A 21,611-nucleotide genomic window follows, 5' to 3' on the forward strand; every position below is an offset into this window, starting at 1 on the left:
AAGGTAAATCAGAGCTCCTACGTGAAGATATCGGTTTTCGTTCTTTGCGCGCGCTGTACGAGATTGGAATAATAGAGAATTGTAAAAGTGGTTCGATGAACCTCTACCAGGCACTTAAATGTGATATGCAGCGTATCCATGTAGATGTTGATGTAGATGTAGATGTAGATGTAGAATAGTTATAATTTTTTAAAAATCGTATGATTCTTTTTAATACACCCTAGTAGTTAAAGATAGTATTAACCGAAGGGTCCGCTTTTGAACAGCCTAAATGCTCAACATTCTTATCTTATTGACCTTTCTACATGAATCGAAATATACTTGAAGTATCAAAAACCGTGTACAAACTTTCCATGATGCAATGTGGGATTGTATTTAAAACAATAATTCTCTGTATCAAATAACTCTATAACGTATTTGTGGAAAACTCAAGAAGCTGTTGAGCAAGAATCTTGTAAGTCACGTCTTTTGAAAATGAGTTATATTTACTTGAGATTCTCCCTATGAATCTGTCTGCCATCTGTTTCTCCTGCTTTTGGTTTTACATGATCATTCTACTACCGATCGCTCTGGACAGTTACTCCTAGATATTCAACGGCCGATACTGTTTCCAGCAGTTAGTCGTCAATGGTGTGGTTGTGCACATGTGGATTTATTTTCCCATGTATGCACAATATATTACATTTATTCACTTTCAGGATCAACTATCAGAGCTTACACCATTAATGAATTGTCTGCAGGTCACTGTGCAAATCTGTAACTAGCCTGTTTGTATGTTTGTATGTTGGCAGCGCGATAGACTGCATTCATAACTGTGACAGCGCTGTGCGCCCTCTGTAAGAAACTCTGTGTGGCTGGTCGAACTCGCAGTTAGAAGTGAATAGCTAGCAGTAATGAAGGCTGGAGGTTAATAGTTAGCTGTGACAGAGGTTAGAAGTGTGAAGTGTTTAGCACGAGCGGACGGTCTGAACGTGTCCGTCATGGAGATGTAATATTGTTAACGTTTATATAATTTTGGGAACTGGATGTCATGGACGACTATATATTTTTTGAACTGGGTGTCAAGTTGTTAAGGTAAAATTTGCTGAATACATTGTTTGCTCTGCAACAAAATCTTTCTTTTGCTAATCACTTGCCTATTAGTAGATATAATTTCGCTGGCTGTATTGGTGCTTGCTGTATAGCTGTAATTCGTGTAATGAAGATTTTCTCTGAGGTAAGTGACTTATGAGATGCACGGGTTATTGTTAGGGTTTCTTCTAATTCTTTGAGTTAACTTTTAAGGAGTCAGATCGCGTTATCCTTGAATATTGTGGGTAATTAAACAATAGGAGAAGTTTGAGTAGATTCAAATTCTGTAGATCAGAAATGAAATGATAAATACAAGCAAAGAGACAGTACATTCAGTTTCACTCAGCAGTTTAAGAACATTGAGTAAGCATTCAGCACTTTAGGTAAAATCATATTAAGAAGTTTCAAATCGATACCATCTTCTGCATTGCGACTTCTTAGAGACGCCTGTGTCATCTGCGAACAGTCTTAAAGATCTTTCAACGCTTTCTACTAGAACATTTATAAACTTTATCAGCAATAACGATTGTGGTGCAACCGGTTCCTAGTATTTCATGACTTTAATTACTTATAAATGATATTTCAGGTATATATATATATATATATATATATATATATATATATATATATATATATATATATATATATAACCAGTTACAATTCGTTTGATCTCAGAAATGATTATCCCGGCTAATATTTGTCACTCCGCTAAAGAAATCTCCACTTGAGCTTGCGTAGGAATGTTGTCTGTAAAGTCATGTGAGTGGGACTAAATTGCATATCATTTATTAGGTTTTACACAACTTGTACTTAGATGGAAGCATCTTTCTATTGCGAAAGGAACATTTTGTCACAAAATACTACCCTCGCACAACACTGACGTATGTCTCCTGTTAAAATATTTCATGAAAATCGTCCGAAATATTTAGGCTTCATACATCAGCAAATAAGAAATTGACATTACATAACGTGCTGTGACCAATGTTTTTAAAGATACAATCTGAGTTGAACTCTGTGTTTTAAAGTAGATTCGGGACCACCCGTGCACATTTATTTCCATTCATTTATATCTAACAACATTTATATTTGTTAAAATTCTCGATTCAAAATTGCTAAGATGGCGGCAGGCAGACGATAGTTTATTTGTCTATTGTTATTCTCGATTCATTTTATATAAAGTTAATATATTTAGATAAAACTCTTTAATTCTTTTATCTATATTCTTTAGCATTTAAAATTATTTTCAATGACAATTACGTCATATTTTTTTTTACCAGCTACCAGTAAACTCCGCTGTAAGTTACCAGCGCTAATGGCTGCGCTCTTAATTGCGGAGCTGAAAATTAACACTTAAAAACATTAATTAGATTGGATTGCAACTGAAATAAGTAGAAATCCACGTCTAGACAATAGCGACTCTTTTTCTCAAATAATAATTAACAATATCGTTACAGGTTTTCTCTTTACAGACCTCACGTCCGAACAGTTCACCGGTTAGCACAAGAAGAACAACTGAACCACAATTATCACAGATAACAAAAAAAAAAAAAAAAAAAAAAAAAAACAGATTATAATTGTCGTTGTCCATGAATGTAGTTCACAGATAATAGTTTTAATTCACACAGGGATTAAATTATTACAGAAATAATGAAATAATTATCGTCATTTTTACACCATACAGTCTTTTTATACGTAGTATCGATAATATTTGTTGAAGTTTGTACTCTTAGATCATTTTAATATCTCTTGTAAAGGCGCTGCAGTCTGGAACCGCAAGACCGCTACGGTCGCAGGTTCGAATCCTGCCTCGGGCATGGATGTTTGTAATGTCCTTAGGTTAGTTAGGTTTAACTAGTTCTTAGTTCTAGGGGACTAATGACCTCAGCAGTTGAGTCCCATAGTGCTCAGAGCCATTTGAACCATTTTTAATATCTCTTGGCTAGAACATATTGTCTTGGATATTACACGAGCCGGCCGCGGTGGCCGAGCGGTTCTAGGCGCTTCGGTCCGGAACTGTGCAACTGCTACGGTCGCAGGTTCGAATCCTGCCTCGGGCATGGATGTGTGTGATGTCCTTCGGTTAGTTAGCTTTAAGTAGTTCTACGTTCTAGGGGACTGATGACCTCAGGTGTTAAGTCCCATAGTGCTCAGAGCCAGTTGAACCATTTGACATTACACTACTCTTCCACACTTCCCTGTGGTACTCCGGATATTACCTTTATATAATTATATGTCGGTCTTGTTTCTTTAATGCGTCAGACTGATTTCTATACGCAAGGAAGCTTTAAATATAGTCGCAAATCAGATCCGGTACTCCGTGAACACGTATTTGTGTGAAATCTGCATTCAGTTTCACTCAGCAGGTTCAGATTTAAATAACGTAGAAGTTTCACCTGTCGACCCTTAGCCGAGAATACCTCACTGGAATCTTCTGAGATTTCTTGTAGTTTGAATAACTTGTGCATGATTAGAAATTAGTTATTGTTTACTGCTAGCGTGTAACTGTATATGGCATTTTCTTTGTAGTTGTAGTCTCTCATTGTTGTACTATATGGTAATGAGAAAAGCAATTGTGTTACGTAGCAAGTATCTCGCAGTCGCTTTTACAAATAATTATGTATTTATTATGTCATGACGTGTAACATCACCAACACAGCTAGACCGCAATAGACCGGTGATGCTGTATTGTAACATATCACCCCGTTTAAAAAAAAAAAAAAAAAAAAAAAGAAAACATGCTTAACACTATGCTGAAAGCAAATTGAGAAATTACATTGACGACGAACGTAACTTCTTAGGATCACCTTGCAACGAATTGACAAATGTTTAAGACAGTAAATTTATAATTGTGCATAGGGATATGGATCAGACAGTAAATAGCGGTGTATAAATGGAAACAATCAGTTGACATACAAGTATTGTCGGTCGATCGGTCGTTACTAGTTCGCCTCAGGAATGCGAAGTAACAGAACAAAATCTCGCAAATGGCTTAGATTTAGGTTTTGCGTCAATATCGTTTTCTCAGTTTAGTCAAGACACACTTTATGCTTTTCGATGTATGAGTATTTCCGGAGTGAATGCACTGCCGAAAAGCGGAGTGGAACATGTTTCAGTCACTCATGCGTTATTATAGTATTTAATTCAAAAACTTGATCAAAATCAGAAACAAATACAGCAACAAATGGAAGAAAATCAGAAACAAACACTGCAACACCTTCAAAAGTTAGACACGATTGAACGAACACGGGAACATTTAACCACTGAGACACCCGAAATTTAATCAAAATATCAAAGAGTTTCTGAAGATGTAAAAACAAAGATTTGTAAACACTTTCAGCCTATCTTTCCGCGACACAAAGACACATTACTGAATCATGAAGCCGGTCGCGGTGGTCTAGCGGTTCTAGGCGCTCAGTCCGGAACTGCGCGACTGCTACGGTCGCAGGTTCGAATCCTGCCTCGGGCATGGATGTGTGTGATGTCCTTAGGTTAGTTAGGTTTAAGTAGTTATAAGTTCTAGGGGACTGATGACCACAGATGTTAAGTCCCATAGTGCTCAGAGACATTTGAACCATTTGAATCATGAAGCTGACATAAAAGACCTGCATATCAATGAAACGAAAACCATGACACATTGCAGGCTAAAGTTGACTCTGTTGAATCTACCGATTCGGTTACGCAACTTGCAAAAAATAAGGGAAAACTTGAAGGACACAGTAGATACAATTTCGATACAAATGGACACTCTAAAATTTGGTTGAAAAACACACGGAGGAAATCTCACATTATCGGAAAAAGTAGCCGAACATTCGGAGCAGTCAACAAATTTATTTACGAAGGGAGATGATGATGTCAATGACACAGGACCGGTAGCCTTTGCTGACACAGAGGAGCACAAGGCAATTAGTAAATTTAAACAAAGTCAGAAAGCAATTAATACGGAACATGAAAGAGAAAGGTGGGAAGTACAACATCAGTTGGCACATGTGATACAAGAATTATATATTTTAGAGAATACTCGCGTTCCGACTCGGGAAGAGGAATTTAAAAACACGGGAATGTCACAAAGTAATAACACTGCGTATTTCGGTGATTATGAAAGGAGTTGCCAAGGTGCAGCGATCCTTGAGATGGAACCGCCGAAACAACGTAACAATGACCAGTTCGCAACTCACCATCACGATGATTTTGATTATAAGATCTTCATCACTACACGTAAATTTAAAACATTCAAGAATTTAGGTAATGACATTCATCCACAAGCTTGGCTTCATCAATTTTCTCATTGTTTTCCTCCTAATTGCTCATTAGAGCATAGATTAGAATTTATGTATGGCTATCTAGAAAATGAACCTGCTGCATAGAATACCATCTGTTATTCGCGATTATTACAGTGAAGGAGATTTCTATCATGCCTTCCTTTCTGCATATTGGTCTCAGGATACTCAAGATCGAGTATAACGCAACATTATAATGATGAAACGTTTCGAACACTCTGAATTTTCGAAGTCCTGAAAAATATTTTGAATTAATGTTGCACAAAAATCAGTATTTGTCAAACCCTTACAGCCCCTCGGAACTTAAATGCTTAATTAAATTGCTGAACATTTAAGACATATTATTTTGGCAGGACGTTGCAAAGATGATATCGAAGCTTTTCAGGGACTATTGCAAAAATTAGAAATTGACACTGACAATCGCATAGTGCGAAAACAGGGATACAGCAATTACAGGTCACAACCATCACAATTCCGTGACGACAGAAATAGCAAGCGGATACGACAAGGCTATTATTATAACGCAAATCGTAACCAGTACAGACACCACCAATATGACAACCATTAACAGAATAATAATAGTTACAGAGAAAGATCACATTTCCGTAGTAATGACTGAGACAAAGACAGCTGTAGAAACAGACAATATAGGAACCAGAGTAATTATTGTCAAGGGAGACAAAATAACTTCAGACGCAACGATCCACCTCACAATTACGATCCCGGGAGAAATTCGCCGTCACTTGACCAACAAGAAAAAAATTACAGAAATCACCGACAAGACGACAGATGCTATAGTCATGTCGACAGGCCTGAATTTAAACAGATGTGGCGTGATTCAAATGGGGCAGAGCCCTCTCGACAAGGTGACATTGTAGAAACTAGACCCCCAAATCCCACTAAGCACAACAAAGAGATAACAGACAATGATGCACTCCACAGGTATCCACAAAACGTACCTATGAAGCTGATAACGTAGCTCACATGAACATCAATTAATACAGTAATTTTACTAGTTCACTTTTATAGGGAACAGACGACACAGTCTGTGTAAATTTTGTTTGTTAGTTGCATGATTATGTCATGCCTATAATGCTCACATTCTTGAAACATATACAGCTAATGAAGTTTTACTGCAACATTTTAGTTTACTTGAGAAGAAACGTTTTTTATTTTATTTAAAGTACTTTCTTAGAGGTGACATATGACACAGTGTTTGGTTTCTTTGACAGTTGCATGATTCTACTGCGACGCTACTTAGAAGTGAGATAATTTTTATGATTGCTTTTATGCTGTGTCTGTTTTATGTCTGCACAGTTTTTCTACATTCTCCTGAAAAGTAAAACACGTTTTGGTAATGACTGTTGTGGCATAACTACAGTAAGTCATTTTCGTAATATAACATTATGTTGCAACGCTGTATTCAAGGTCACGGCAGTGAACGTAATAACTGCGACATTTATACGAATAGCACTTTGCTTTTGTATATGACAAGGTAAGTACATTGATATTTGGAGAACTTTGCTTATGGACGACGATAACTACGACTCTTGGTACATTTTTACCGTTAGGCAACAACAGAAATTATCTTACAGCAAGAAGCACAGTCTAGCGCTACAGGACCCGCATTTGAGTGATTACTTTTCGTACTTGGAAGATTTTTAGTAATATTTTTCAATTACAATGGTACTGAGAAGTTTTTCAGTGATACATTTCATTCTGCAGTTTTGATCTGTAGCATTTGAGGTAGAATTACATTATCGCTCATAGGGGTGTGCCTACTTTGTGTACCATTCGTGTGGCAAGGGCAAGGAGCCATAGCTAATATCGTATTTGATTATACAGTTTTACACATTGGTACCGTATTTCTCTAACACAGAATTACACAGCTATCTGATAATTTAACAGAGAGGAATAAATTATTTTTCTACGTCAGTGACTCATGTCTACGTAATTACACAGCTGGATTACTTACATTTATAAAATTGTACCTTGTCTGCAGTTTGACAACTGTTCACATTTACTTTTGGATTCAATTTTGATACTGTGAGAGATTTGTGTGATGTAGTTTGCATGGGATCATGATTTCTGAAGTATGTTTGAGGTAGATGACACTATTGAAACGAGCAAGACAGCATTTTTGTAAGGTTCTGAGATTATTGAAGGAAGGTATGACGATTTTTAGATTTGATTGATGTGTTATGATGATGTTATAGTGACAATATTGTGTAATATGATGTTGAGATATGTTTATGATCAATAACGCGATGCTTTATCAGGAATATGATTATGCTATGTGTTTATTAAGATGAAGTCTTGAAGCAGTATCGACATATATGTATATGAATAATGACTAAGGGTTAGGGACTCTGGTTTGTGAAAAAGCATGTTGGAAACCAAGAATTGTACTTTAAAGAGTTATGAGGTGTGAGTATACATGTCAATGTGAGTGCCACAATACTGATAGAAATTTTTGGACCCTGTTATTGATGAGATTTCGTTTCTGAACACTTCTCCTGTGAATTTTCAACCTGTGAAATTATTTTTATTGGTATGAAATTGTTCTTGTATCTCAAACTACTGTCATAAATATTTCGGTAAAGTGTGTATGTGACCTTGACGGTACACTGCTGCATGCTAGCCGCTTTTAAAAATTCCCATTGTTGTGTGGACTTTCAACTTTGCTTGTGCAAAGTCACTTTGAATCTCGCCACACTCCCATAAGTGCCCGCATAGCTGCAGGAAAGAGAGGTTGTTGAGCTCACTATTGACATTTCTTTGCAGAACGCACCACAAACATGACACATAATTACTTGGAAACATTACACTTTGGAGCTCGTACTTTGTGCTTCATACTGAAATATTTATGAAGTGATGAGAAACATTCTTACGTCTACACAACTGATTATCACAAGTATTTTTCTATGAAAGTTAAGGGAATTTTTACTGACTTATGAAATTCCATATGCTCAGCTTTGTACATATTTGCTTATTTTATTTGATGTCTGGTTTCTAGCAGAGCTGCAGCATTGGTTTTATAAAATAAAATTTAATACATATGCTAATATGAGCACTTTCTGTCAACAGATCCATTAATAATTATTTTATGATCCACATTCTTAGAAAAGAGTACCTGGAAAGAAAAGATCGATAAGAAAGAGCACTTGAAATTTTCTTTTCAATGTCTTTGTAATTTTTGGTAGAATAAGTTGTTGTCGTTCACCATTTCTACTGTTAAGATGTGACATAGGCATTAATATGTGAATAGACATTTACCTTATCTGCATTGCTGTCTTTAATGTAATATTTTTTCTGCTTGTGCTTTCTCATGTTTAGGTATAAGTTATTGTATTTGCGGCTACTATTTGTGAAGCGTTGTCCTACTGAATTTTGCATTGTATTGCTGTGTTAAGCCAGTTTTACCACTGATTTACTTTGTTTGTTGCATATTGCCTTATATTATTTGTAATGTTCCATTTGCTTTGCTAATTGAAATATGCTGTTGCTTGCTTTGTCACTTTGCATGTTTGTCGTTCTTGATTGTGTTAATGTTGCATTGCCTCGTTCTCTACTTTAAGTATCTGTGTTCAGTAGATTTAAGTTAGTTAAAGAGGGGCTATGCAGATGCTGTATAAGAAAATGACTTATGGTGAGTTGGAAAAAAATGCATTGAGAAGCTATAAGAAAAAGCTTTGGCCAAAGAGTACTGTATAAAGAGGAACAATTATTTTGTTAGGTAGGATTTTCTTGGAAACAAATTATGACAATAAAAGATGTGAAAGCATAAATACAAACAAATAGGATTTTTTTGTGGGAACAAATGTTGATGTAAGAGAGATAAATGGAGTTTTAGTTGAAAATGAAGTAGTTATGGCTGAAAGTTATAGAATGATCAGTATGAAGGATACTATTGAAAGAAAAAAATGAAAACGATGTATAAAATGCTCACCACGAGTACTACAGTAATAAATGTTACACTGAAAGCAAACCCTGTCATTTCCTTTTGTGTTATTCTGCTTTTTTGTGCGTACCCTTGTGTGTCTGTGTTCTTCCTGTCTCTGTGTGATTACCTGATAAGATAAATTTGGTAGAATTTTTTTCTTCTAATAATAACATGCATTCACTTATGAGAAATACTGTTATCCTTAAATCAAATCTGGTTTTGTAATACATTCTTTAGTTTGGGTTGATGTTTCGACATTATTTATCCTGTTATGTTTTCTTTTAATGCTCATGTGTAAAGGTATTGTTTCAAAGGATGTTCTCATTTTACATTTATTTACTTATGTCACAGTTCCTGTAATACTCATGTACATGCTTATATCTGTTCTTGTGTAAGGCCTGTATTACTAGAAATGTTATCTGTATGTTCTTGACAGTAATGATGTTTCTGTACCTTTGTAATTGTATTCTTATGATTTAAAATTGTAATTGTATAGACACCAGTTCTTCAAGTTAATTAAATAGTAGGGATTCATTTTAATGCACACATTTGTCTGTTGATCATACTGTATGTAAAAAATCTCAGAGGTTATATGACTGCGATAGTGCTTGCAGGTGTGTTGATAATTCAGCAAGCGACTGGTTGACAACATTGCTGATTCTAATGCACAAGTGGTGGTTCATGGACTTGCTACATTGTCATCAAGACTCGTCAGTTGTGATTGTGCACCTGCACAGTCGTAACGGATGGCTACTGGCCATCTCTACAAGGTCAACAGCGGATCTGCACCTTTGGTGGCCCAATACTACCATAAACCCTACAAGGAATACTGTGGGTCTGCTTTCTGGTGACCTACAAATTCTACCAATATTCTTCAAGATTTCGACTGACTCTGCTGTGGGTCTGCTCTGTTGTGGCCCATTACCAGTCTTAATGCAAGAGTCAGCACTGTGTTTCTGTTTGGAGGACCAAACTGCTTCTTCAAGACTGCGTGGAGGTCCACTACTTAGTGTGCATTTTCTTTTACTGCTCAGACTTCGTGCATAAAACTGCCATAGACTGCTCTTTTGATGAATGATTAGGACTGTCTTTAGAGATTGTGAGGATAATTTTTGCTTTATTGACCAACAGTAAATAACTAGTTGTGTGCATCTGATCTATTTGACATTGTTAATATAAAAAATGCTTAACAAACTAGTCTTGGCCACTGCACAAAATAATAGTTAGCAGTCCTGGAGGTTAGAGGTCTGAAGTGTTAGCGCGAGCGGATGGCCTGAACGTGTCCGTCATGGAAATATGATATTGTTGACGATTATATAATTTTTGGAACTAGATGTCACAGACGATTATATACTTTTTTAACTGGATGTCACATTATTTAGGCAAAATTTGCTAAATACATTGTTTGCTCTGCAACAGAGTCTTTCCTTTGTTAATCACATATCTATTAGTAGTTAGAGCCTACAGTAGTTAGAATATTTTATTTAGCTAGCTGTATTGGTGTTTCCTACTTCGCTGTAGTTCGTGTAATGAAGATTTTCTGTGAGGTAAGTGACTTATGAAATGTATGGGTTATTGTTAGGATTTCTCCTAATTCAGGGCCATTCTTTTGGGTGAATTTTAAAGCGGTCAGATCGCGTTGTCCTTGAATATTGTGGGTAATTAATGAATTGGAGAAGTTGGAGTTGTGTTTGTCAGGGCAAATTCTGTAGATCAGAAATGAAATGATAAAGACAAGCAAAGAGACAGTACGTTCAATTTCATTCAGCAGTTTAAGAACATTGAGTAAGCATTCAGCACTTTAAGTAAAATCATATTAAGAAGTTTCAAATCGATATTGTCTTCTGACATGCTTCTTCCTTAGAGACGCCTGTGTCATCTGCGAACAGTCTTAAAGATCTTTCGACGCTTTCTATTAAATCATTTATAAACTTTGTCAGCAATAACGATCCTATCACACTTCCCTGTGGTATTCCGGATATTACCCTTACGTATGTCGGTCTTGTTTCGTTAAGAGCGACGGACTGAGTTCTATCTTCAAGGAAGCTTTAAATCTAGTCGTAAATCAGGTCCGATACTCCATGAACATGTATTTGTTTCACCAAATAGCCTTGCAGGATCGTGTCAAATGCCTTTCTGAAGTCGGGACACATGGCATCTACATCAGCGTAGTTTTATACCGCGCTGTGGATCTAAAGGCGGAAAAGGGGAGCCAAATTTCGCAAAATCCCTGTTTGCGGAATGTATGTTAATTTTTATAGATAAGAATAATCGTTACTTAAAAACGTCATAATTCCCTAGAATAAAACATGTTCTATAAATCTACAACAGATTCACTTCAAATACATATGTCCAAAATTGTGTGGATTTGTCCTGCGGCCCTTCTTGGAAACTTGAGTGACCTACAAATTTCCATTTCCTATGTGACCCTCCTTGCTCAAGCAAACTACGAGAAACTGCTGCTACAAGGGGAGCATGTTCTTTTGCATTTGGTCCAGATGCCTTTCCGCTAGTAAATATTTTAGTTACTTTTATATTCCGCGATCGGTTATCTCAATATGCCATTTCGACGTTCGATTCATCGGTGGTCAAGCCCCAATTTTCATGGCCCCATTGCAGACGAAGCAAATGGTAGCGTCACACAACGGACGTTGGGCAAAGAGACCATCCCCATGCAGTCTTCTTGGCATTCTGGAGCATGAGACTGCATACCTTGCAGTCGTGTTAAAAATGGTTGCTATTGTATCCGTTGTTTGACGTGGATCCCTTATTGTCTACTGCACAACGTAGCGGTCATCTGCTGCTGTAGTTGACCATAGTCGATAACCTTCTCTCCTTGACGCAACAGTGTCTGTGGTACTAAATGAGTCCCTTGCATGCAAAACTGTGCTGTTAGCAATACCAAATTCCTGGGCTACACTCGTCACACATCATTTCTTTCCACTTTCCCGATAATTTTGCGCTCATGAATCGCTCCAGGTGTAATCTTCCGGCCACGATGTAATAAAGAATATCACCACCGTGCACGGTACTTGCTCACAGATTGGCGCACGCTGTCTTTTCGCCTTCTGTGGACTGCCCCGTGTTACGGGGCCAGCCACATTGTACGGTATAGTCACGCTGCCCTGGCGCCATGTTATGTCTACCTTTCTTTACAACACTGGCAGACCCCCAGCAACACGCTCTTGCAGTTTCATTCATTTACACCGAGCTGTTACTATGTCATGTTTTTTATCTATCTAGTCCTTAAGTTTTGCAGAACAGTGTAGTTTTTAAAAATGTCGATAAGAAAGAAAAATAAATTCTAAGATTTGCACGATTCACTGCTCCAGCCACTCTTCCAGGTGCGGATCTATAGATCGTTTCTGGGTGGGACATGTGTTGTTATTGTATCTCTCCTTACCTTTCCCCCTCCCCACCCCACCCTCTAACAATAGCACCACTCGCAAAGTAGATTAGAAATCAGATTAATAATGTTGCTCACGCAGCATATGTTCGCTTTATCGTGCAACAATAAAACTTTTGACTGTGGATGGTATCGTCAGAATCGAAATAATGAGGTCACTGTAAAGAAGTCATTAATTTGGCACTTATCTTCAATGGATTCCCACGTAGATTTCATCGAAGTCGTTATGGCTCATCTTGTTGTTTCTAGGGTGATTCCACTTTGGCTGCTAGAAGGTCCGGATTTGTATTTTAGCAATATTTGAAGACCTAACAAAAGCGTTTTTCAGGAAATTCTTAATGATCAAACAATCTCAGATCGGAACAATGGCATGATAGAAATAATTTTTGACTTGGTGTTCACGATCCACATTTTTAATAAACTTCTTGTACACTAACATATACTTCTTCTTAATTGTCACATCATCAAGAAAACAGCTTTGTATCAATCTTCATATAGGGGAAGGCGGGGCAAGATGGGGAAGTTAACTATAAATCCTTACAAAATGGACAAAAATAAACAAATTCAGGTAGGTTTGATTATCATTTGTTTACTTAACCATTGAATTACAGTATCATGCAATGAAACCTGCAAACTTGTAACATTTAGTTAGAAATATCTCGATTTGAAACATAAATTACCAATTCCTCGTCTTGTCCCATATGCGAGGTAAGATGGGGAACTAGCATGAATTCATCACTAAAGCTGAAATAAGAACTGGAATAACGAAATCATGTGACGATAAGGTTTCGAAACATGGTTCTGCGAATTGTAGAATCAGGTATTACGTTTTGCTTAGGCCTCTTTCTTTCACATAGTACACAAATGTGGACAGCCTCGTCATCATCACTTTCTATCCCTGCAGCTAATACACCGTATCCAGCCTCCTTCAGAGAGGTCATAGCAGTGTAAACATTCTTCACTCTCTTCCTCGTTTTCATTCGACCTCTGTGTATTATCCCTTGAGCATGAAGGGGTGGTTAAGACGTCAGTAACGTTCGTCACTTTTTCGTTGTCATTATGTCCTTTTGGTGGTATCCCAGGTTTATTAAACGTCTTTGAGAAGAGTTTTCGTTTACATGCAGCACGTTTGGGGACTCCTTTTCGTTTAATTTCTTTAGACAGTTCATTCCTATAAGGAGATTCGGTTAAAACAACGGGTTTTCCACGCCTGTTAGGTGGTTTCCTTTTGGTTCTTTTTATCCACCTTTGGAATAGCTAACACCATTTCAGGACTGGTAACCTGAAAGTTAGACGAAACAGAGGCTTGATCGTCAGTTGTTAATTGTTCAGGTGTTTTACGTCTTGACATCATCTCTGGTATTTGGTCTTCCGTTTCTGTCACTTCAGATGCGTGAGCTTGATGAATGTCTATAGTTGAACAGGGAAGGTAATCACTTTCTTGAAACACATCTCTGTTTACAGCCCAAATGCCTGTTTTCCGAAACCCGTTCATTGCTGTGGACATTGTAGCTGAACGAATGAAGGCTTTGACGAATAAACTTGCGATCTGATGCAACGTAACAACTTTTCCAGGATGGGTGCGACGCCACGATCTTACTTCATCTTCGTAAAATTTACTGAAAGGTTTTATAAATGCCACGTCCAATGGTTGAAGACGGTGTGAGCAGTGTGGTGGCAAACACAACAAGACAACCCCATTTTCGCGGGCTACATCTATCAGTTCTAAATTCTTGGTGTGCGTTTTGTGGCTGTCCAATATGAGAAGTATTGGTCTTTCGTTTGACGCTCCAGTAAATGCAATAAACTTGTTAAACCAAGTCAAAAATAGTTCTTTCGTCATCCAGCCAGTTTCTTGGACTTCTGCCCAGGCACCAGGGCGGCAGGCCAGTCTCAAACGACTGTTGCATTCGTTTTCGAGGATAAATTAACATAGGTGGTACGTAGCATTTCGACGCTGAAACACACATTTCTGCTGTAACAGTCTGGCTTCTTTCTGCTGAAGTAACTGCTCCTACCTGTCTGCGCTCTTTCAAAGCAACAACCTTTGTGTGTGTGACCCTTTGGAATGACGGTTGAACCAGTCTCATCGCAATTGAAAATTCTGTCTCCCGTAAACTTCAATGTGTCTAATTGATTTCTAACAGACCGAAAAACCGATCTACAGCAACTCGATTAACCCCCATTGCTCGTGCGATTGACGTGGCGTCTGTTTTTCGTATTGTTAAGGTAGAATTTTGTGCAAGAAACCGATTTAGCCAATCTCTTCCAGCAAATTTAGCTGCAGTATTAAATGTATGTTTGATGTTGTTTCGTTATGCTAGCTGAAAACCAAGTTCACAAAGTTCTTTAAGTGTGAGGCCAAAATACTGTCCTTCCATCTGTGTTAAGCAGTCTTTAAGTTCTGCTTCTTGTTCCGGGGTAAACACAGTAGTGATTGGTCCTAACCTTTTCACAACTGTATAGCCAGGATTAGCACGTTTCTTTGCCACATGTCGAGCAGCTCTGAAAGAACCCATATGACATTCTATAACAGCATTTACAGCGCCTTCCATTGACTCCATTGACCAATCTTACCTAGACGTTTGTCGCCGATACTTGCGAGCCATCTGAAATAAAACACGTGGAACGTACTATTGAGTCAGATCATTCCTGGTAACCTATATTATATAGTAAATACCATATTTCCAATAATCAGTCATTAAAGCATAGCAAGAATACTTACTTTGGACGTTTTGTGTATTTGTATTCACCATATAGCCTAAGGCATACTTTGTAATCAATTAGGAAACGTTGGAATAACGAATACCATTCTATTTACAATTGTATTCAACGTATAATGTACGTGTTTAAAACTCTCAGCGAAGTAAACACAGGAGACGATAAGAACGTAATTGTTGGACAAATAGTAGGGGCAAGACGGGGAAGCTCCCCATGTTGCCCCAAACCCATCGTGCCCCCTACCATGCTGTCAGGTTATGTTACGCCTACATGAACAATATTTAGTGAACATTGACTACTGACACAGCAGTTTACTGTTCATAAGACGTATTATTCAGTGCTATATATACAGTCTGGACAAATGTTCACGAAACACATGTTTTAAGACCTCGAAAGCTGTAAAATATTGCAAATCAGTACAACAATTGTACGTACCTTGCAAAGCTCACAGAAACCGCCGCGAAACTAAGGTTCAGCAACGTCAACACACTGGGACCTGTGTATTGATGATGTTGACGTAGCTATCCACAGATGGCAGCACTCTAACTGTAGTTTATAGACCTTCCCCGTCTTACCCCACGTATCCGTCTTGCCCCGCCTTCCCCTATTTAATTTCCAGTTTAACCAAACACAAGACTTGACTGTTCTTTTACAACGCGAAATAACAACATAACTTCTGCAAAGTGAAACAAAGACTGCTCTGTGCACACTCACGCCAGAACGATTACAAGTAAGTCAAAGATTATGAGAGTCTCACAGAAATGAATACACACAAGAACCATATCACTTTACATATCACATATATCGATACATTGGAGTACCTATACATTAATAAAACCAAATGTGAATATCGTCACAAAAATATGTCTGTTGCCTCGCAGAAATATAGTTCGATATTACTGGTATCGAGAACTGGGGTTGGAGTGCTGTAATGGTCACGTAAATAAAGAACCATTACAACCCCCATCAAATATAACGTGTCCTCACCCCCGTGTTTCACCTGCCAAAGATGCCTAGTATTTTAATAACTATTTCAAAGCATCACGTTACCTTTCATTGAGAAGGATGTTGCACGCAGCAACTGTTATATTACCAATAATAGATTTCAGCTACTATCAGTCGTCCTTTTTAAATTTTATTGGTAGATCTAGATTTCAGCTAGAACCTAGCCATTCTCACTGCAGTATCATTTTTTATCAATGCATGTAATACCCGTTGGTCGGCCTTCAGCCACAGGTCATTGGTATTACATGCATTGATAAAAAATGATACTGCATTGAGAATGGCTAGGTTCTAGCTGAAATCTAGATCCGCCAATAAAATTTAAAAAGGGTGGCTGATAGGTGAAATCTATTATATTTCAAAGTATATAAAACTTTATAATAGACGAATATCAAGTTGTGTATATAAGTTCTTGGTGCAGCACTGTAACATATCTTCCAAGATTTTTCTGTCCGAACATATACAGAATAGGGAGAAGTGGCCCGCAAATTTGGAAGCACACTTGTCATGTAATTGACTGTTATAACAGAAACGTTTTACAGTGTTAAAATTTTCGAAATATAATGTCAATTGTGTGCGCACACCATTATCAACATTTCACTCAGCGCTTCGAGACAGGTTCGCAGTCGATGGCTATGCGAGTCGGAAAATCTCCCTTTCCATCAGTTTCCGTCTATGTACTGAAGCCAATCTTTCCGTTTTCTTCTTTCTTGAACGAGGGAATATTCTCTCGTATCTTGCTGCCTCGCTCGATTTCCTGTGACTTGCCAGTTCAACGTGTGGACCCACGAACCGCGTCAGATTCGTTGCTGTTAGCTGATAAAAGCTGTGGACAAAATTATGACAACGAGGCTGGAAATGCGTGCCTCAACATAAATGCAGATGGTAGCCAAGCCTGCAGGTTGTGCTATTGCATTTGACCACGAACGGCATCTCTGCAATGTCCTCAGTAGACTGCAAGTGTCAGAAAAGATGAGAAAAGTATAAATGAAGATAGTAACTGATCTCGAAAGAACAGATACCATTGAAGACCGTGCAGCTTCTCTTGAATAAATGATAAGTAATTGAAATCCTCAGCTGCCGACAGGTGTTGTCGATGTACCTCAATGGGGACAGTTCAAAATGTGTGCCCCGGCCGGGACTCGAACCCGGGTTCTCCTGGTTACATCTCGGTCGTGGATCACATTTTTAACTGGCCCCATCGACGTATATCAACAACACCTGTCGGCAGCTGAGGGTTTCAATTAATTACCATTTATTCTAGAGAAGCTGCATGGTCATCATTGGTATTTGTTTATTTCGAGAACAGTTACTATCTTCATATATAGTGAAAGGCTACCGGGCCATTTACCTTCGTCTGTGCGAATGCGCACAGGTTACCCGAACTCTTACGGGAATCGTCACCGTAGTGGGCGCGAGTAATGAGTGGATGGGCAAATATCTATTAGGTACAGTACGTATGTAGATTGTGGACAGTTGTGACTGTGGGTCTCACGGGAAGCGTGCAAGAGATAAGTCCCTGCAGTCGCGCTGTTCATCTGTCCTCGGTACCTCAGATTTGCCGCAGAAGAATAAAAAAAAAATAAAGAAAAATATGGATAGAGCTACTGCCATCCAAGCAGGAGTTCTCGGGTTCGAGTCCCGGTCGGGGCACAGATTTTCTACTTTCCCCATCGAAGTATATCAACAACACCTGCCGGCAGCTGAGGGTTTCAATTAATTATCATTTATTCTAGGTGAGAAAAGTGTTCTGTGTAGTTTCGAGTGCATTATGTCGAGTTAAATGAATTAGATTGCGAGAAAACTGTTGTTGACCGAATTGAACGTGTTTCCTTAACCAAGATAGCCGACGTGTTTGGTGTTTAAATACGTAGCGTATTTAAGATTTATATGGCATGCAAGGAAAGCAGGAAAACATTACATGCTGAGTCACTGTGCAGACGAAACTGTGTGTTGAGTGATCGTGACGTACGTCGTTGAAGACTACTGGGACGAAAAACAAGAGAACGACAGCTATCAAAGTTAGTGTTGAACAGATTATCGCGCTTGCGAACCCTGTATTCAATAAAATAACACGAAGGGAATTCCGTAAGCTGAGAACTGCTGGGCAAGCTGGAGTTTCAAGACCATTCATCAGTGATGAAAATTCCCTTAACAGGATAATGTGGTGCCGAAGCCATAAAACCTGGCCTTTGATGCAATGGAAGCTGTAATTTATTCGTATGAGTCTTGCTTCACACTCTTTCCAACTTTTTGTCGAGTTTACGTCCCAGGAGTGAAGAACGGTGTGGGTTTAGTGATCTGGGCAGCCATATCGTGGCATCGAATGGGCCCCAAAGGTACTCAGCAAGGTAATGTTACAGCTAAGGGTTGTATGACTATTTTGGTTGTCATGTCAATAGTTTGATACAGTGTTTGTTCTCCAATAGTGATACTGTGTTCCAAAACGACAGGGCTACCCACAGCTCTCATCGTCCAGGTCTAGTTTTGTGTGCATGATGAATTGTCGCATGGTCTTTGACCACACAGTCACCAGATCCCAGTTTTAATGAGCCATTGTAGTCTACTTAGAAAAGAAATGTGCTTGATCGTTATCCGTCTCAATCATAGCTACTTCTTGAAGTTGCCACTGTTTTGCAAGAACAATGGTATGACATTCCCATGAAATCCATACACGGCCTGTATTTATCCATTCTGAGATTACTCGAAGCTATTTTGCCTGCAAACGGTTTTCCATTGTATTAGGCATGGTAATGCGTTGTGTTATTGGTACTTCCATAATTGTACCCATACTGTTTTCTGCTCTTAAGTGGGAGCCTTCCCATCGCTGGAATATTCTTCAGAGTGGGTGTCTTAATTTTGTAGCTGCTTTATTCAACGTTAGCTGATCAATTTGATTGACACAGAAATCCTTTTGTAAAATGTTGCTGGTAGTGGGTTGGGAGCGGGGGCTGGTCACTCCCTGTAGTAGACTGAGGTGACAAAAATCACTGGATTGCCATAACCGCTTACACAGATGGCGGTAATGTCCCGTACACAGGGTATAAAAGAACTGTCCAATGGCGGAGATGTCGTTTGACCACAGGTGATGCACGTGAAAAGTTTTCCGCCGTGATTACGTTCGCACGACGGGAGTTAAAAACTGTGAAGGAGGTTTGGTAGTTGGAAACAGGCACATGGGACACTCCATTTCGGAATCGATTAGGGGATTCAATATTCAGAGATCTGCAGTGTCAAGACTGTGCCTACAATACCAAATTTCAGGCATTGTTTCTCATCAAGGGCTACGCTGTGGCCAACGGGCTTAAGTTAACGACCGAGAATAACGGCGTTTATGTAGAGTTGTCAGTGCTAAGAGACAAGAAACACTGCGCGAAGTAAACGCAGAAGTTGATGTGGGACTTGTGATGAATGTATCAGTTGATACATTGAGGCTAAATTTGGCGTTACTGGGACACGGAAGCAGACGACCGACGCGAGTGCTTTTGCTTACAGCACATCGCCTGCAGCGCCTCTCTTGGGCTAGTCAGATGAGTCCCAGTCTCGGTTGGCAAAAGCTGACGGTTGCGTTCTAGTGTGATGCAAACCCCACGCAGCCATGCACCCTAGATCTCAACGAGGGGCACTCTGCAAGCTGATGATGGCTCCTTAATGGTGTGGACTGTGTTTACATCGAAAGGACTGAGTCCTCTTATGTGTGGCTAGTTGCAGGCCATTTGTAGCCATTCATTGTCTTCATGTATCCAAACAATGATGGAATTTTTATGGACGAAAGTGCGCCATGTCACCATGTCATAATTGTTTGTGGTTGGTTTGAAGAACGTTTTGGGCCCTTCGAGTGAATTATTCGACCACCCAAATCACCCGACATTAATACCGTCGAACATTTATGGGGCGTAATCGAAAGGCACAGAATCTTGCACCGGCACCACCATCGCAGTTAGAGACTGCTCTAGAGGCTGCATGGCTCAGTATTTCGGCAAGAGACTTCCAACGACTTTTTGAGCCATGCTAAGCCGAGTTGCTGCATTACGCCTGTTGAAAGGAGGTCCGAAACAATATTAGGAGGAATCCAATGACTTTTGTCACGTCAGTGTGTGATCCTAGCTTAGGTGCGCACTTGTGTATTTTGAATACGTATTTATATTCACTCGGCGTGTGGTATCAAATACTAATTTGTAATAAAGAAACAGTAACTGAAACTGATCGTTGAAACATTCAACTACACTACTGGCCATTAAAATAGCTACACCAAGGAGAAATGCAGCTGATAAACGGGTATTCATTGGACAAATATATTATACTAGAACTGACATGTGATTACATTTGCACGCAAATTGGGTGTATTGATCCTGACAAATCGGTACCCAGAACAATCACCTCTGACCGTAATAACGGCCTTGTTACGCCTCGGCATAGAGTCAAACAGAGCTTGGATGGCGTGTGCGCGTACAGCTGCCTATGCAGCTTCAACACGATACGACAGCTCATCACGGTATTGACTGGCGTATTGTGACGAGCCAGTTGCTCGGCCACCATTGACCAGAAGTTTTCAGTTGGTGAGAGATCTGGAGAATGTGCTGGCCAGAGCAGCAGTCGAACATTTTCTGTATCCAGAAAGACCCGTGCATTATCCTGCTGAAATGTAGGGTTTCGCAGGGATCGAATGAAGGGTAGAGCGACGGGTCGTAACACATCTGAAATGTAACGTCCACTGTTCAAAGTACTGTCATTGCGAACAAGAGGTGACCGAGACGTGTAACCAATGGCACCCCATACCACCACGCCGGGTGATACGCCAGTATGGCGATGACGAATACACGCTTCCAATGTGTGTTCACCGCGATGTCACCAAACACGGATGCGACCATCATGATGCTGAAACTTCCTGGCAGATTAAAGCTGTGTGCCCGGACCGAGACTCGAACTCGGGACCTTTGCCTTTCGCGGGCAAGTGCTCTACCAACTGAGCTATCCAAGCACGACTCACGCCCCGTCCTCACAGCTTTACGTCCGCCAGTACCTCGTCTCCAACCTTCCAAACTTGGTTTGGTAGAGCACTTCCCCGCGAAAGGCAAAGGTCCCGAGTTCGAGTCTCGGTCCGGCACACAGTGCTAATCCGCCAGGAAGTTTCATATCAGCGCACACTCCGCTGCAGAGTGAAAATCTCATTCTGGTATCATGAAGCTGT

The 21,611-nt window shown here is 39.3% G+C and overlaps 1 non-coding gene across 1 annotated transcript; it reads right to left on the reverse strand.

Moving 5' to 3' along the window:
• Positions 1-21,327: 21,327 nt before the first annotated feature.
• Trnas-cga lies at positions 21,328-21,401 on the reverse strand. Its single transcript has one exon. It is a non-coding gene; the product is annotated as a tRNA-Ser (tRNA).
• Positions 21,402-21,611: the final 210 nt, after the last annotated feature.

This window comes from Schistocerca americana, chromosome 5 (assembly GCF_021461395.2).
Source record: "Schistocerca americana isolate TAMUIC-IGC-003095 chromosome 5, iqSchAmer2.1, whole genome shotgun sequence".
Taxonomy (NCBI): Eukaryota; Metazoa; Arthropoda; class Insecta; order Orthoptera; family Acrididae; genus Schistocerca; species Schistocerca americana.